Source organism: Nilaparvata lugens, chromosome 8 (genome assembly GCF_014356525.2).
Source record: "Nilaparvata lugens isolate BPH chromosome 8, ASM1435652v1, whole genome shotgun sequence".
In the NCBI taxonomy this organism is placed as follows: Eukaryota; Metazoa; Arthropoda; class Insecta; order Hemiptera; family Delphacidae; genus Nilaparvata; species Nilaparvata lugens.
This window is the reverse complement of record NC_052511.1, coordinates 5839154-5858981: the sequence shown is the minus strand read 5'-3', so window position 1 is coordinate 5858981 and position 19828 is coordinate 5839154. Positions and strand designations below refer to the sequence as shown.

General features: G+C 34.4%; 1 protein-coding gene across 5 annotated transcripts in view; it reads left to right on the top strand.

The window, feature by feature from the left end:
* The window catches only part of LOC111064177 (caskin-2), a 446738-nt gene that overhangs the window by 314630 nt on the left and 112280 nt on the right, over positions 1–19828 (top strand). For 2 of the 5 annotated variants that reach the window (XM_039433812.1, XM_039433813.1), the window contains exon 1: positions 7350–7568. The exons of the other annotated variants lie outside the window; for them this stretch is intronic. The gene's annotated coding sequence lies outside the window, so the exon portion shown is untranslated. Of the gene's footprint in view, positions 1–7349; positions 7569–19828 lie in introns of those variants that run through there. 5 annotated transcript variants of the gene reach the window in all.

The window sequence follows — 19828 nt, the reverse complement described above, 5'->3', positions numbered from 1 at the left end:
CGCTTGCAATATCTGCCTTGCCTTTACTTTTGCAATATCTCCCCTTTCCTTTCCTTGTGCAATATCTTCCTTTCCTTCACTTTTGCAATATTTCCGATTTCCTTCCCTTGTGCAATATCTTCATATCCTCCACTTCTGCCATATCTCCTCTTTCCTTTCATTTTGCAATTTTTCTCTTGCCATATCTCCTCTTCTCTTTTCTCTTGCAATATCTTGTTTGCCTTCACTCTTGCAATATCCCCTTTGCCTTTCCTATTGCAATATCTTCCCTTTCCTTTCCACTTGCAATTTTTCCTTTCCTCTTGCAATTTCACTCTTGCAATATCTTCCCTTTCCTTTTCTCTTGCAATATCTTCCTTGTCTTCACTCTTGCAATATCCCCCTTTGCCTTTCCTCTTGCAATTTTTTCTTTCCCCTTGCAATATCTACCTTGCGTTTCCTCCGGTCATATCTACCATCTACCCCTTTCCTTTCCTCTTGCAATATCCTCCCTTTCTCTTCTCCCTCAACGGATGTGAGCGCAGTTTCCATTCCGCAGGAAGTTGACCCTCCTAGTGTCCCCGAGGGTGACCACAAGAATAATGTAATAGCTACAAAACATTGACTCAACTGACGGTATTTTAGTAAAAATATAAGAGTTTATTTGATAATAAAGTGCTTTAATAGGGCTACTTCAATGTTCATTCATAAAAAATGAATAGTGCACTTGAATTAAAAATTACCAGTTAGGAAAAGACACTGGATAATGACATAAATGTTCGAAACTAGTCGTTTAGTTTTAGAATTCACAAAGGCACAAAATTACATTTTTCATTTTTTTCTAAATAGATATATTTAAAATACGCATGTTCAAATAAAAGTTGTGTTTTTTTGGAACTTACTTTCTGTGTTTTGTGAAGGTTATGTTGTGGTAGATTTAGATATCCATATTGAATGAAACGACTTGATATCATCAAAACCACTAATTCATTCAAACCGTTCGAAATACTAGTCTCGATTGTCAACCATTATGAATCTCTAGTGAACTGAAACCTTAAACATTAAGCAGCAGAATAATAATTATACGTATGGGTGAAGACAGAAAGTACAAAATGTAACATTCCATACTCCTCCTGTTTATTACTCTATTCTCTTGAATAGACTCTGAGTGAAGGACCTGAAGATGAAGCCCTACGATTGGCCATTAGATATTGACCAATGAAGGTTGAGCTCTACTGTCATTGGCCGAGAATAGACACGTGGACTCAAATGCTGCTTAACTAACTACTCATAGCCATATTTTGAATGCTTGGGCGTATTAATTGATCAATTGGACTTGATTGAATACTTGGGCTTTTATTTGCAAATTTATGGTTGTAAACTTCCCAAATTTGATGTGCCAAAATCAAGGAATTGAAGAAGTTTTGGGCAATTGCCTGTTTCTCTTTCCAAATATCGTGTTTGTGACTGTTCTAATAAATAAATAAATATGGGAGTCAGATTGAAATAACAAAAAATACTAATACTAATAAATCTGAAAACAAAAATTATTCAACTTTATTGTTGGTTTTCCTCTCATTTACGTTCTGTTGTGAATGTGAACTGAAAAACTCAGTTTCACAATTTCTTCAATTTCCACTTTTTTCAATTTCAATCTATTTATTTCAAATACAATTTCAATAAAAACAGTATACGTATCATATTTACTTCCACAATAATTACACTTTTAAAATTACACTGAAAATTGAAGTCGACGCGGTTAGGTTACACTCTGTTACCGGTTACGGCTCTGTTACGTGCATGCTCTGTCGATGATCTGTGGGCAGTCTCTCGACTTTTGGCAGACCCTCGGCATTGACCATGGTGGCGGAGCCCTATTAATTTATTAGGAGTCTGTTACAGCACCCTTGCTGAGTCTGTCAGCAGTCATCTGAGGGCCACGAACGGCAATTCAGGAGCTCTTTGGTGGAGGGTGTGGTTCAACACTTCCGCTACTATAATTTCTCTCTCTCTCCCTCACTCTGTCTCTCTTTCTAAATTACTCTCTTTTCTCTCTGTCTCTAAATCACTCTCTCTCAATACGGCAACCACCCGCTACTGTAATTTCTCCCTCTGTCCCTCTCTAAATTACTCTCTTCTCTCACACTCTCTCTCTAAGTTACTCTCTCACTATCTCTCTCTCATTTCGGCAACCACGTGGTGTAATTACAGTCACCCCTCCCATCTCCACGACCCTTAAAAACCTTCCCCTCTAGCCTTGACTCTCTGCCAATTAGTTTTCCTTCTTGGATCCTTTTATATTATCACCGCAAACAGGAGGCTTTTGGCTCTCTCGCACTCTATTACCCCCCCCCCCTCTCTCTCTCTCTCTCTCTCTCTCTCTCACTCTCTCTCTCACACTCTCTCTCTCTCTCTCACTCTCTCTCTCTCACTCACACTCTCTTTGTAACCATTGGTCACTTATATAGACTGTCAAAGGATGTTGTGGTTACTGTAATTTTGTAAATTAGAGCCTCGATAAAACGTTTTTTTTTTTTTTTTAATATCATTGAAAGTAAAGACTCTCAAATCAAATCATTTATTTGCCATACAATAAATACATATTCAAAACATTCACTGTTTCTGGAACAAACGAACTTTCAATGGTGCTTGAAAACTTGTTTATATAGATTTGAACTTCTTACTTTTTTATGTAAATTTATTGCTTCTTGTCATTATGTTACCGTACGTTTTTACAGTTTAATATTCGTATTGTTATTCATGGGCTCTTATCAGCAACTCCATTTGTATGTTGTGCTTGTGCTCGTTTACAAATAAAATTATTATTATTATTATATTCAAAACATAATAAAAGAAAATACATAATTTTATAATCAAAAGTATAAAATAATAAAATAAAAATTAAGCATAAATAATACCAAAATCATAATTAGATACTTTTCAATGGTAATTTGGCATCACCAGCAAAAGGAATTATGCTATCACCATCAAAGTTGAGTTATGCTATTGAGAATTCCCTGACACAATAAAAGTTTCTTGAGATACGTTCTTGATTTCTTGAGATACTTTAAACTATGTTCAGTTTTTTCTGAGGTACAGTATTGGCATATTGTGCATTTTACGAATAGGAATGGATGATGTTATCAAAATTTTATCTAGAGCTCATTCATTCGATTCTCAACTATTCTTACGGATATGGATTCTACCATAGCATAATCATACTAGAATTTTGTATTCTTTCTCTATGATAATCTTCACTAGGCTTATACGGGGGTGTAGGCTTGTATTACAATAAGATATCAATGATCAATGTGTCAGTAAATTTAACAAAATGTTATAACTTAATCCTTATAGATTTCATTAGATTGAACGGAACTTGACAAACAGATATCATGTGTATGATAAGTCATGTTCAATCTAATAGAATCTATAAGGATTAAGTTATTAACATTTTGTTAATAACTTTGGTGTAAACGCAGCTTGAGATATTGATGATCAATGTATCAATAAATTTTATAAATTTGTAATAATATGAAAATTACTAAATGAAACAGGAATAAATTGGCAAATTTGTTCATAATCTATTTGAATTTGAATTTTGATCGGCTTAACACTAAGCTACTCTGTTATCTAGTATTCAGTCAAGTTGAGATAGATTTTGATATTCTGAATTATCAAAATCGTCATGATGTATATAAAACGAAACATACATTCCTATCTATCTTCTATATATAATATATATATATATATATATATATATATATATATATATATAAAAATGAATATCTGTTGGAGTGGCCGTAGTCGAGTGGATTAGATGCTGGCTTTGTAATCCAAAGACCCGGGTTTGAATCCCAGCCCGGGCAAGATATTTTTCTCGGGCCACTCCCGTGTTTCGGATGGACACGTTAAGTCGTCGGTCCCGGCTGCCTAACAAGCAGTCGTTAGGTCATGTCAGAGGCCCTGAAATTGATCAGTTGCGACCTGAAAACTCTGACACCAGACCTGAGCCAGCCAGGTCACACGATATTATTATTATTTTATTAATGTCTGTTTGTGTGTTATAGTTTGTTTGTTTGTTCCCTATAGACTCGAAAACTACTTGACAGAACGGTATGAAACTTTGAGAATGTGTTGTGTGAATATTGGGGATGGTTTCTCAAATTCAAATTCAAATTCAATTTGAATTTGAATTTGGTTTCTGACCAGAAATTTTAATAGGGGGGCTAATGATAAAATTATATATTAATCCATTTTACAGACCTATGTTTTTGAAATTGTCGGCCGAGCGGCTAATGTAGAACGGGAAGATCATCATGATTCAAGATCATGTTGTGATAATATGATTTAGCATCTAAACTTACCAGCTGTAATAAACACGTCACTCTGTGATAAAATTGTTTACTGGTATTAAAACGGTAGTTTTAAGCACATAGGAACTCCGTATTGAGATGTGAATGAAAATATTGATTATCAGATAAATTTTATGATTCACCAAATAAAGTCAAGTGTGATATGAGATACATTGACTTTTTGGCGGTACGAAGTTCGCCGGGTAAGCTAGTAACATAATAATTATCTATCATAATTCATGTACGAATGTAGAACATTGAGCCCTTTAGTTCAGCTTGTTCTAGAATTCTCAAACATTAAATTCTGGATATTATTATGCACTCAAAACTTAGAGACTTAACCTATCATATAATGATACAAATAGCATTATTTCCATTATTTTCTCTTTTACACTTCAATATGGGATATTCTATACATTATTTCTACTATTTAATTTCACCACTCTCAACTATTCCATTTAAGTTTTCAACTTGGCCTCACCTCGAAAACTCTTTCAGCCAAGTTGTTCAAGTGTCTACTTTTCCCAGCCACTTGATTCCTCTCAACTTTTTCTCTATTTTGTTGCTATCAGTGCGCCACACGAAATAGGTGGGCAGAAAAGTTTCGGAGGCGTTTGGAACGCTCGTAGGCCGATCGCTGTGTTGGCAACTCGAAAGCACTCTCAGCGCACTTTGCTAGAATGAGTGTGAGTGAGAGAGATAGTTAGATAGTCATACTGTTTATCAGAGAGTAGAGAGAGAGAAAGAGAGTCACAATATTTATGAGAAAATTGTGAGAAAGACAGAGAGAGAGTCACACTGGTTATGAAAGAATAGAGATAGTGGATTGTGAAGGTGAATGAGGTGGCGACTGGGAATAAGAAGAGGAAGAGAAAAAAAGAAGACGGGAGAAGAAAAAGAGGAAGAAGAAGAAGATAGAGGTTTCAGATTTCAGAGGGGATGCGGAATCCAGAGAGAGGGTGAGGAGGAAAAGCAAAAGGAATGGATAAGAAGAAGAAGAAGAAAAATAAGAAATGAAACTTGTAGAATGAAGACTAGAATGAGAATAACAAGATCAGAAAGGCAAACATAGAAATAGTTGAAGAAAAATATAGAAAGTGGAAGGATGTGTAGTGAAAGAAAAGTTAAAAGTGAAGAATAAGCAGAGAAGATGTGGAATTGAATGATTATGAAGAGAAGAGAATGGAGGATAAAATGTAGAAATAGTGTTGAAAGTAAAAGAAGGGAGAGGAGAAGAATAATGAACAGAAACAATGGAGGAGAAGATGAAAAGGAAAGCGAAGGAAGAAGGGAGAAAGAAGAAGAAGAATATGGATCAGAAACAACTGAGCGAGTAGAGGGAATGAAAAGAGTTTGTTTTGTTATGTTTTGTTGAGGGTGATGTCCACATGAGCTCTAGGCTTGTGCGTGGGTAATGAGGTGGATGATGGCAGAGACGAATAGATCTTCAGTTCTACTGTAAAATTGTGAGAACGATTTTGGAGTGAAAAATCGATATGAAAAGTCACTGATTTGAAGAGTTGAAAGAGAGACCGTGTCTTGTGAGGAAGCGAGAGCCCAATTATTGAAAAATGTCAGGAGAGCAGGAGAGAGCATAAAAAGAGAGAGGATGTAGTGATAAGATTTAAAAGGAGTAAGATGGTGCAGTATTGACATAAAGATCCACATCTTCACTCCATGATATTGAGTATTAACTTTGATACATTCTATACTTCCTAGATTCTATACATTCTACATTCCTCACCCTATAAATTCGACATTCAATGGCCCATATGAATAAAACCAGAGCAAATGCTCATGAGTAAGAGCATGGTGCATAAGGTTTTGCTCATAAGCAAAAGGTAGAAGCAAAAGCATTTGCTCATTTTTATATGAATAAGCTTTACCTTTTACTCTTACCTTAATATGCTCCTGAACTCTGGAGCAAATGCTCACGTATTTTAGAGATTTTTCATCAGCTGATTCACTTTTGTAGCCTTAGTTTGTTTTTATAGCTCACGGAAGCGCTAAATATGCAAATAGGGTGCACCGCTTGTGTTTGCGTCGTCTGCTCTGTTTTCTATTTATGAATAGAGTTTCAGGTTAGTTGAGTTTAGAATTTTGAAATAATAGCGTGAAAAAATATCATCTCTATAATAATCTTCAGCATATTCTTATAATATCAATAGCATTCTTATAATCGTCTACACTTTCATCTTCTTAAATACCTATTTCCTATTTTGTGATGGCTATCTTTATAACAGGTCTATCTTTTGTATTTATTCTTTTGTAGGGATGATGGTGATATGTATCATGGTTGAATCAAAAAAGAGTTTTATAGTTCTCAACTATTGGTTGTGATCGTATCTGGTATAGTTTCCTCTTCCTCATACGAATTAGTTGAGCCATTTTACTATGAGCAAAAGGTGATAAGCTGCTCTAGACTAGACTCACCTTTTTTGAAGCATTTGCTTCAAAAGTTGAGCAAATGCTCTAGTTTATTCATACAATTTTGAGCAAAAGCTTTTACTTTTGAGCAAATGCTCAAACTATTTTTTTGATGAGCATGAGCAAAAGGTTTTGCTCACGTTTATTCATAGAAAATTAAGCAAATGCTCCATATTTTAGAAGTATAAGCAAATGCTCAACTTTATTCATATGGCCCAATGTTAATTCTATACTCTCTGGTACAATCTTTAACTTTGGAAGGACACTATTCATCTTATGGTGTGGAGGGGATAACATTGTTTACACCAATCAAGGCTAACCTATCGTAATTACCTTACTGATTGCGTGCTAGGTTTGGGTAAACGGCGATTAATCGACGAAAGTTAATCGGTGATCATGGTTTACGGGACGGGGGAGCGACGATTGGGCCATTTAAACGACGGATTAGTGACAGATGGTTGGTTGGTCACGTGACTGTTGGAGTCTGGCGTCGTCTGAGTTTTGTTTTGTTGGCCGGAGATGCAAGGCTGAGTAGTTCTGTGTGCAGTTACTGAATGCAGTTCCACTGGGCAACCAGAGAAAACCAGTCAGTCGGTTCTTGGTCGTGCTAGGAGGAGGTGGCTAGTCGTTAGCTCCTCCGTTCCTTAGTTCGTTTTGAGGTTACGTGGTGTTCCATGCGTTTCCCAATCCCCCTCAGTGCCATGTGTCATTTCTTGTGCTTTTTGTTGGATAATTGTTAGTTTTTCAACATTGTGATTCGTCGATTCTATCTGCTGTTGTTTGGATTTACACGATTTGTTGGTGCTACACGTAAGATTGGACAGCTGTACTATTTTTTAGTGCAGATGTCCTTGTTTTCAAGTATTGTTTGTTCGTAGATCGATATTTTTGTTGTTTTCCAATGCAGAATTGATTTTAGTTGTTGTTGTTAAGTGGTTGCTGGTGTGATATGTGAATCCAAATTATTTTGATAACATATTTCCAATTATTTTAAACATATTTTGGAAGTACTCTATGTAATTAATAGGTTTTAGTTGATCTGTAGGGGTTGTTGGTGTGAAGTGTGAATCCAAATTATTTAGATAACATATTTTTAATTTTTTTTGTGTAGTTGAGAAGTTGATATTGTGGTAATTATTCATATTGAATGAAAAAGACTAAGAAATTGTCAAAAAACCACTGTTTGCACAGTGATTAAAAAAAGATTACAAATAGATTACAAAAAGATACAAATAGATACAAAAAGATTAAAAAAAGACTAAGAAATTGTCAAAAAACCACTGATTTATTGATAATTAGAACGACCGGTTTCGGTTATTACACCATTGTCAATCTCTGATAAACTATAAACTGATTTATTGATAATTAGAACGACCGGTTTCGGTTATTACACCATTGTCAATCTCTGATAAACTATAAACTGATATAGTTTATAGATAGTTTATAGTTTATCAGAGATTGACAATGGTGTAATAACCGAAACCGGTCGTTCTAATTATCAATAAATCAGTGGTTTTTTGACAATTTCTTAGTCTTTTTCATTCAATATTTTTAATTATTTAACACATTTTTTAGAAGTGTTGTATGTTAATACACCATTTCTTGCTTGTCTATTATTTTTATGATTCATACATTGTATTGTTTTCAATTTGACGAAATGAATTTGAATTTGCATTTGATTTGACACCACCAGGGAGTTAATTTAGATGGGTATTAAATTGGGGTTATTCCAAGAAAGAGATGGGTACCGGAACAGGTTAATTGATAAACGTGATACCCGAAGTGAAGATGATGATGCTTAAATTGGGGTAATTGGTTCTGGATTTCATTATTATCATTATCGTTATTCATAAAAATTCTCTTAAAATTTGAAAGGTTTTGAAATGTCAAATTCTTTGAATTTTCTGTATTCCTACAAATAAATATACATCAGAATCCAGTAGCTTTTTAGATATATTTGATAAACTAATAAAATATTTCGAATCACTATGAGAAATGAAAGGCTTGTAACTTTGTGGGATGAATTATTTTTGATTTGTGCTTCTCTTTGTTATATAAATCGAAGAAATATTCAATTTGTTATTCTCTTATGTAATTACTACCGTATTTATTTACAGAGTAATGTGATGTAATTCTTACAATAATGCTTAGTCTACATCAATATTAGGTAATAATTGATTAATGAAACTAGGTCAATGCTTACTCAAAAACATAGGGCTTGGCAAATCTGACAACATATTTGTAAATTTGGATGAATCAACCACAGTTCTGCATTGGGAAACAATAATTTGAAATTTTTGTTAACTATAAATGAGTTTTTTATGAATTGGATAAGACGATGTTCCATGTAATCATACATTTATTATGTACTTTGCTTAGTGAACTAGATTATTACCTACCAATTCTTTTTATAACAGTATAGATAATAATTAGCAGACTGAATAATTGAATATCCTCCCAATTTTGTAGAATCTACCCAATATGATTTACTGTTGGATGTAGTATACATCATTTTTATTACTAAAGTATTGAATTAGCTTGATTCAATAATTTGCAATCGTGTGCAATTGTTTGATTAGCTCTAGTAATTGAGAATCAATAAGTCTTGAATAATTTGGAATTTGCTGAGGACTACCACGATAATACAATTTTAAGTATTTTTCCAGTCTAGTCGTCTAGCCCATTATTTTTTCTGTAGTCCAGTTATCTCCCTATGTTAATGACCCTGTAAAAGATAAAGATAGGCTTTATAAGTTTCAAGGTTAGAGGTTACAGTTAATTCGTGTGCCTGGAATGTTCAATATTGAATCATTTTTGGTTGCTTGATTTTATTTGGAAATAGAATCAATGTTTTTTCTCGTTATCTCCAGCTCTTCACTTTTGGGATGCTCATTCTTTTCTATAGACAAATATTGTTGTGAGACAATAAACAGTAAAACAGGAGTTTTACTGAATTTAGAAACCTATAAGTTTAAACTAAACTAATATTACTTGACACCACAGAATACAACACCACAATACCACAGAATGATGTATTCTGTGATGACACCAAACTAATCTTTCACATTTAGAAAATATTCTCACTCCATGCTCTAGTCTCTAGTAAATGTAATTTAGATAAAATAATCAAGTAAATATAACAGATAACAAACGTCAATGCGAAATGAGATAATTTTCCATGAAGATCTCCATTCATTCAATTTAATATGTAGACATAATGAAGAAAACTGATGATATGACTCAAGATAGATTTTTATCTATCGATTCATAAGGAAAAATCTTTATTTCACCTTTTATTATTTCTTCATTAGGTATCAAATTATCGGATTACGTGATATTTGATCCACCAGAATAAATGGCCTGATGGCAAACTCCTTTATTTTGTAAATGGTTGAAATTAATTTTTTTGAATTTATTACGTTATATTCAAATATTTTCTAGAATTCAATCTCATGAGAAAATGATCTCAGCAGTGCATGAAATCAGCAATTATTTTAGTTCCTGACCTCGGGCTAGTTTTCAGATTGACAATAAAAATTCTAGAAATTTGTTGTTGATAAACTCGAAAGTTCATTGTGACAATGTCACATCGCTCAGAGGTTGTCCAAATTTCCACATGTTATCTATTTATTATATTATTATGGGAGACATTCTTTTACCACATATTTCTGTGAACATTCATCAACAATAACTGTTTCAAATTATTTTTCAAATTCTGCTACGAATTTCAAATCTTCAACTTACGTAATTGTAGACTGAATATTTCAGGAATGCATCATGCATTCCATCAAAAACAAACAACGTTGTTTCAAAATAACTGTTGTAGGTTTAAAGGTTAAATTTCGTATCTGTTGATGGTCAATGTCTGAGTATCAGTGGTGAATATTCTTAATAAAAATATACTACAGCTTATACTCTGTAGTTTGTCTCATTTCAAAGATTCCTGTTTATAATCAAGTAGGTTTTTTGCCATACTGTTACTGAATGTAGCCTTGATATTGATAAATTCAATTTGGGAATCTATAATTAACCGAACAAAGTGACGATTCAAGTCGACGGTTTGGCATTTCTCTTAATGTTTAAATGTTTATATGTAGCGCATTTACGGCGAAACTCGGTAATAGATTTTCATGAAATTTGACAGGTATGTTCATTTTTTAATTGCGCGTCGACGTATATACAATGTTTTTGGAATTTTTGCATTTCAAGGATAATATAAAAGGAAAAAGGAGCCTCCATCATACGCCAATATTAGAGTAAAAATCTGGTGTGGCGCACTCACACAACTTTCCTTGCCGTTATGAAAATTTATCACCTCACGCTAGTGTTCCCGCGCATCTCAAGTCTACTATTCAAAGATTTGAGTCAGCTGGTGACAGGGCAATAGCGCTGGAGACACACATGAGGTCTGCTTCCTCTTCATAGTGAATGATTTAATAGAATCAACAATAATTTGCAATTGAATAATCACATTTTCTCGAATTTAAAGCTTATTTTCAATTTTTGGTGAAAATGTTACTGAACATTTAATTGTAGAGATTTGCATGCTCAATCTACTCCACTTGATTTTTTTTGTTTCAATTGTATCTGAAGCCTGATAATTGGGAATCTATCTGCATTGATGGGGTGGAGCTCCTGAAATTTTCACACATATGGGACTTGTGGCAGTTGATAGAGCTTATCGATGACTATTTTAGGTATGAATTTGATCAAAATCGTTGGAGCCGTTTCCGAGAAAATCACGAAAAACCCTGTTTTTGACAGCATTTTCGCCATTTTAGCCGCCATCTTGAATTGCATTTGATCGAAATTGTTCGTGTCGGATCCTTATATTGTAAGGACCTTAAGTTCCAAATTTCAAGTCATTCCGTTAATTGGGAGATGAGATATCGTGTACACAGACGCACATACACTCATACACACACACACATACACACATACAGACCAATACCCAAAAACCACTTTTTCGGACTCAGGGGACCTTGAAACGTATAGAAATTTAGAAATTGGGTTAATTTTTTTAATTTTTAATTTAATTTAATTTTTTAATTAACTTAATTTTTTTCGGAAAGCAATACTTTCCTTACCTATGGTAATAGGGCAAGGAAAGTAAAAATCAGACTATAGAATTATTCATCATAAATCAGTTGACAAGTGATTACACAGATGTGTGGAGAAGCCAGTCTATTGCTGTATTTCCATAAGGTCTATAGTTTCAATCAGGACTTGTGGATGAGAATACTGCGTGAGGTCTACTGTTCACAGAACTACTAGTATAATAAAATAATTGCCTTATACTCGTACGGGATAGGAAGTTCACGAATGACGCATCATCACGTCTGAACTACTGGACTGATTAACTTGAAATTTTGCATATAGATTCTTATTTTACCAAGGAATGTTATAGGTCCATTTTAAATTAATTCAAGATTGCAGTAGATCAAGTTTCAAGTTTGTCAAGTTTTTATTGGACCCTTGCGGAGCACGGGTTACCTGCTAGAAATACATAAATTTCGACTGTAAACATCAGTTTCAAGGTCTGAAATATTCTGAAATAATAATAATATAATAAATATATCTGAAATAATAAATAAGGTCTTATAAGGCTAAAATACTCTGAAGAGAAATATCGTTCTAACACTGAAAGATATTGTTGATAGACCGTTCATCATAATGAATCCAAATTCAAATTCTTCATTTGACATAATAATTGGAACTTTATTTGTAATCAAATTGCACTGATACTTAGGCCGACTTTAAAGAGGCAATTAAACTGGTAATTCCACTGGTGAAACTGTACTGGATTTGAGGTGAAAAGATTCTAGCAACTTATCAACTAGTAGTTCTGTGAACAGTAGACCTCACGCAGTATTCTCATCCACAAGTACCTGATTGAAACTGTAGACCTTATGGAAATACAGCAATAGACTGGCTTCTCCACACATCTGTGTAATCACTTGTCAGCTGATTTATGATGAATAATTCTATAGTCTGATTTTTACTCTAATATTGGCGTATGAAAGAGGCTCCTTTTTCCTTTTATATTATCCTTGAAATGCAAAATTTCCAAAAACCTTGTATATATGTCGACGCGCAATTAAAAAAGGAACATACCTGTCAAATTTCATGAAAATCTATTACCGCGTTTCGCCGTAAATGCGCAACATATAAACATTTAAACATTCATTTTCATTTTTCATTTATTGTATAAAATACTATAATCATAATACAATTATGACATTGGAGGAAAAACTAGGCTGAGCCTGTACTATTTCTCTCCAAAAATTTTGATAAAATGTTAATATTGTCCAAAAAATAAGGTTATGTAATCACACACTGATTCGTTACTTGATTTTCGGTCCAGGAATGATAATTTAAAATTTTGAATTCTGAAGGTTGATTTTATACTCTAAATGAATCACAGAATGTATCACAATAAATTAAAAACTTTAGAAATATTGCACTTATTTAAAAAAATTTAATAAAAATCAAAAACCCACTATTTTCAAACATTTTAACATGAAGAGAAATGCCAAACCGTCGACTTGAATCTTAGACCTCACTTTGCTTGGTCAATAAAATAATTTTATTGGACCTATCTCAACGGGATATAGGAAAATAGTTTGTTCTGCCTTCTATCGATGTTCTAGCAGAGACAAACGAATATCCTAGTATTCCGTTTCTCTATGTATCTAGTCTTCCATATCTTGAAATTCTTGAATATTTTCAATCATCCTAAATCAAAATGTCTAAAGTTTTTTCAACAGGAACTCAACAAAAGTAGCCTGTTTCCCTTGTCACAGTCCAATTACTCCAATACAATGTAGAAAAACATTAGTCTTCAACTCAGAAAAACTGGAAAAACAAAAATGGAAACGAATACAAAATTATTTCAGCTCTATCAATGGTTTCTGAAATTGAGCATTGCAGCTGTGTAGAGCGTGAGGTCTTGAAGCATTTCACTTATTCTGCCGTCCTTATGGGAAAAGAGACTTGAAGCATGGCTCCATTCACGAACTGAACGCATTATTTGGCTTGAATTCAATGTCTTTTGCAAGAGTGACGTCACACATCAATTGTGGGCTTCATGCATCAAATGATATGCCACTGACGCTCACAATATGCGTCTGTCTGCAAGTGCATATTTCTGCATATATGTACTTACATGTGGCATATGTGTACATAGTGTGCATATTCCTACTCCCACTAATAGTATTATGTACTAGACTAAGAAAATAGATCTGTGGTACTACATAGTACATAGGATGTGTACTATATATTCTTAGGCTCAACTCACACTTACGCGACAGATCGAGAAGAGACTCGACTCTATAGTGAGGTCCACGTTATAATGACAGTATTTGATCAACTTTGGTTTAGCTATCCTTGTCTATCATTCGACAAAGTCGGTAGTACTATACTTTTCTAGGTCCACAACGATGCCAGTTATGTTTTTGACAGTGTTGAAATATAATTAATTAATGAAGAGAATCGGCATCGCTATTCTTCTATCTTTATCCACTGCCATTATAACGTGGACCTCACTATAGTTGAGAGCATGTGTTTTCAAATGATGACAGACTAGAATCGACTGGTCTGAGTGTCACCATTTGGAAACACATGCTCTCGACTTGAGTCGAGTCTCCTCTCGACCTGAGTCGCGTAAGTGTGAGTTGAGCCTTAGCCAGACCTTGTATGCTATTTGTTCCCCTTCTCCGTGGTGTGGGCAGTGAAATTCAATCAACAATCCACATTTGGAAAGCACATTTGCGAAATTTTTATTATAATCAGCTCTTATTCAATCTTCACTTTCTCTGTCTTCATTTATCAAAGTACTAGTGTATTTCTATTGGAGCTCCAATAAATTTCATTGAATGAAAAATGCTTGATATAGTCAAAACCACTGATTTATTAAAACAATTTGATATTCTAGTCTCAGTAGTTACACAAGTATCAATCTCTAATAGACTGAAATATGTAGACGGTTCTGCACTATTCCATTTCGAATTGTTGTATTGTGGACAAGGTGATGTTTTGGTAGTTGAAATTATTGAATAAAACGACTTGATATTGTCAAAACTGCTAATTGATTGAAATAATTTGAGATAATAGTTTCGGTTCTTACGTCATTATCAATCTCTAGTAGACTGGAAACTAAAATATTGAGCATCAGAATATATAGTAAGGATGAAGCCTCACGATTGGCCATTAGCTGTTGACCAATGAACGTTGAGCTCTACTGTCATTGGCCGAGACTAGACACGAACATCAAATATAATGACATATCTAGTCTCGGCCAATGACAGTAAAGCTTGACTTTCATTTCTTAACTGTTAATTTTCAACCGTAGAGCTTCACCCACACTATGAGTATTCTGATACTCAATGTTCAAGCTTTCAGTTTACTGGAGATTGTTAATGGTGTAACAACTGAATTACATCATTAACAATCTCCAGTAAACTGAAAGCTTGAACATTGAGTATCAGAATACTCATAGTGTGGGTGAAGCTCTACGGTTGAAAATTAACAGTTAAGAAATGAAAGTCAAGCTTTACTGTCATTGGCCGAGACTAGATATGTCATTATATTTGATGTTCGTGTCTAGTCTCGGCCAATGACAGTAGAGCTCAACGTTCATTGGTCAACAGCTAATGGCCAATCGTGAGGCTTCACCCTCACTATATATTCTGATGCTCAATATTTTAGTTTCCAGTCTACTAGAGATTGATAATGACGTAAGAACCGAAACTATTATCTCAAATTATTTCAATCAATTAGCAGTTTTGACAATATCAAGTCGTTTTATTCAATAATTTTAACTACCAAAACATCACCTTGTCCACAATACAACAATTCGAAATGGAATAGTGCAGAACCGTCTACATATTTCAGTCTATTAGAGATTGATACTTGTGTAACTACTGAGACTAGAATATCAAATTGTTTTAATAAATCAGTGGTTTTGACTCTATCAAGCATTTTTCATTCAATAAAATTTATTGGAGCTCCAATAGAAATACACTAGTACTTTTATAAATGAAGACAGAGAAAGTGAAGATTGAATAAGAGCTGATTATAATAAAAATTTCGCAAATGTGCTTTCCAAATTTTGATTTTTGATTTGAAAACAACATTTTCTTATCAGTTTCTTGTGGTCAAGCCCAAACCTTGGGTAGATAGGCCTCAGTTACGAACTACATAGTTATAAACTCACGAGAACCGACAACCACAACACAGCAAATCAACAAAGAAATCAATAAGCAAATGATTGTTGAAAAACCTGCAAACAACACGTTTGCCACATTTTTTGTTTTCGCTTCATTGCAGCCAGTAAGTCATCCGTCGCCAATGACACCTTCGTCAACTGTATGCAATACATAACTCGATAAATAATGTTTCAACAACAATGTTGCCCACAACTCGACAAAGGCACGTACAACATTGCACAAGAAGGAACAGAATAACAAGGAACAAAGTGTTTACAATTTCATCTGGAGTTAGTGTGTTGTACGTGCCTTTGTCGAGTTGTGGGCAACATTGTTGTTGAAACATTATTTATCGAGTTATGTATTGCATACAGTTGACGAAGGTGTCATTTGCGACGGATGACTTACTGGCTGCAATGAAGCGAAAACAAATTATGTGGCAAACGTGTTGTTTGCAGGTTTTTCAACAATCATTTGCTTATTGATTTCTTTGTTGATTTGCTGTGTTGTGGTTGTCGGTTCTCGTGAGTTTATAACTATGTAGTTCGTAACTGAGGCCTATCTACCCAAGGTTTGGGCTTGACCACAAGAAACTGATAAGAAAATGTTGTTTTCAAATCAAAAATCAAAATTTGGAAAGCACATTTGCGAAATTTTTATTATAATCAGCTCTTATTCAATCTTCACTTTCTCTGTCTTCATTTATAAAAGTACTAGTGTATTTCTATTGGAGCTCCAATAAATTTTATTGAATGAAAAATATTTGATATAGTCAAAACCACTGATTTATTAAAACAATTTGATATTCTAGTCTCAGTAGTTACACAAGTATCAATCTCTAATAGACTGAAATATGTAGACGGTTCTGCACTATTCCATTTCGAATTGTTGTATTGTGGACAAGGTGATGTTTTGGTAGTTAAAATTATTGAATAAAACGACTTGATATTGTCAAAACTGCTGATTGATTGAAATAATTTGAGATACTAGTTTCGGTTCTTACGTCATTATCAATCTCTAGTAGACTGGAAACTAAAATATTGAGCATCAGAATATATAGTAAGGATGAAGCCTCACGATTGGCCATTAGCTGTTGACCAATGAACGTTGAGCTCTACTGTCATTGGCCGAGACTAGACACGAACATCAAATATAATGACTTATCTAGTCTCGGCCAATGACAGTAAAGCTTGACTTTTATTTCTTAACTGTTAATTTTCAACCGTAGTATTCTGATACCAATACATTTTATACACTGAATATTTCCGAGAGTTCAATTTCAAATAATTGATAATTGATTCCAACTATTTAATGAGATGTAATTAGAACCCACTGATAGATATCAAGCATCTATTGATGATCTATTGATAATACCAGAGAAAACTTCTACGAGGGCTATTTTTTTTTCAACTTCCGATCGTGCCGCTAGATGGCAATGTGAGCGGCATTGGCCAACAATGCGCGGCAGCTGACTATGCACATCTCACACTATAACCTCACTCGTTATCGGCCATCTGTCGTCATTACCAGTTCATCTAGCGACACATAAATATGGCCAATATGATAGAATCTCCCGCCAAGTGTGAGTTGTGAAGTGTAATTCGTTTTTTGCAAGCTGAAGGGTTATCCACAGCAGAAATTCACCATAGAATGAAACGAGTATATGGTGAAAGCTTTATGAGTGACAGTGCAGTGCGTGATTGGAGAGGAACTGTGCAGAACAAAAGGAGAGGAATGCTCACATCGGGAGTGGTGCTCATTCATGACAACGCCCGTCCTCACAGTGCTGCTGTGACGAAGCGTCTTCTTGACGGGTTTAAATGGAACGTTTTTGACCATCCGGCGTATAGCCCAGACTTAGCACCAAGCGACTATCACCTTTTCCCGGAACTGAAGAAAATGCTAGGAGGGCAGAGCTTCCAAACAGACGATGCGCTGCAAGATGCTGTGAAAAACCACCTCAAATCACTGGCGGCTAAATTCTATGAACAAGGTATTAAGAAGCTTGTACCCAGGTATGAAAAATGCCTCAATCTGAATGGTGACTATGTTAAGAAGTAACTAATAATGTAAATAACTTTTGATAATAAATTCATTCAATTACTCTCACTAGTTTCTTTTTTATACCACATCGGAAGTTGAAAAAAATAGCCCTCGTATAATATGCTGTATTCTGTGTTAATTAATACCCATCTAGTTTACTTCCATTAGTGTGAAACCTATTAATTTTAATTGATCTATCATTGAATAATTTACATATTCATTTGAACCCTAATCATACCACATTCTTCTTCTTTAGCTTCAATCATTCGATTAGTAGGCAGCTTTCCATCCTTTTCTCTCCAGAGTTGTACTTTTCAGTTAGATGTAGTAGCTCTGGACCCCTAGATCTTTGGTAAATTGCTCCAAATATTGTGGCCGGAGTCTTCCATGAGTTCTTTATCCAATTATTATACCTTATAATAATATTATGGCGGTTCGTGACGTGAATTCGTTGTGTCTGAATACATGGCCAAGCCAAGAATTCCGTCTGTCCTTTAAAATACGCAAAAGAGATCGATTTTCCTCAATACTCCCTCATTAGTGATCTTATCAACCCATCTCAGCTTGGGCATCAGTCTCCAACACCATACTTCAGAGGTATTTAGTGCTCTTTCTTCTGTCTCACCAATTGTCCAGGTTTCTGAACCATAGAGTGCAATACTCCAAAAAGCAGCTTCTTAATAATCTTTTCAAAAATTGTAACTTCTTATTCTTCTTACAAACAAGGATTAGGCTTTAACCTGTTCCGACTCACATCTAGCCAATTATTCAAATAAACATTAAAAAATCCTATTATTGCAAGCCACCGCTTGCGTGGTCTTTTATTCATGCTTCAGATATTCAATTCTTTCCTAATATCTTCATTCCTGAAATGATCTCTTCTGTCACATCCCTTGGTTCTTCGGAGAAATCTCATCTCGGCTGCCTGCACTCTACTTTCTAGTGGCTTCGTAGTAACCCATGATTCACTACCATAGAGGAGGACTGGGGCGGCCATTACCTTACAAAATTTCATAATTGTATCTGTCCTAGCTTTTTTACCCAAAGTCCTGCTGAATTTTTCCACATTTTTCATTTTTCCACATTTTTCAATCATTTGGAACTTTCCTATTTTCTTCTCAATATCTAATTCATCTTTGTAACTAATGTCATTTCCTAGATATGTATATTGAGTTACTTGTTCCAACATTGTAACTTCATATCATATTACGCTTGTATAATTTCTGAGAATAAAAGAGTATTTTCTGAATTTCCTGATTGAAATTGATAGATCTGAAGTTGCAAAGTATCCTCAAATTCGAGATAACCATTGAAGAGTTGCATATCGAGTATTCGAGTAGCCTACATTTCAATTCAAGTCAGTAATGGTGATCCAGATATTCTAGATGTAGACAACTGAGCTCTTTTCAATTTATTAATGCGGTCTCTAGAATTCACCACTATTTAGTGTGCTAGAAGGTCAACCCAATTTGAGATGCACGCTAACCGTGGGAATGATCTAACGCTGCAAATGCATCATGAAAATAGTGTTCTTAAATGAAGTCATCGTTTTGTTCTAATGATTACGCCGCACTGTTAGTATAGTATACGATTTCGGTGTAGGCTACACATATATATAGTGAAGTCCACGTAATAATGGCAGAGAGAAAGATAGGAGTAAAACGTTGCCAAATCTCTGTCTTGTCAATGCCTTCTATAGACGGTAGCTGATACAGGTTTATTGATGTAATATTAATTGTTCATTCTCGTTTAAAATAATCAATTATATTTTATGAAGCAATAAATTATATTTTTCAATAATTTCATAATCAATTTACACTA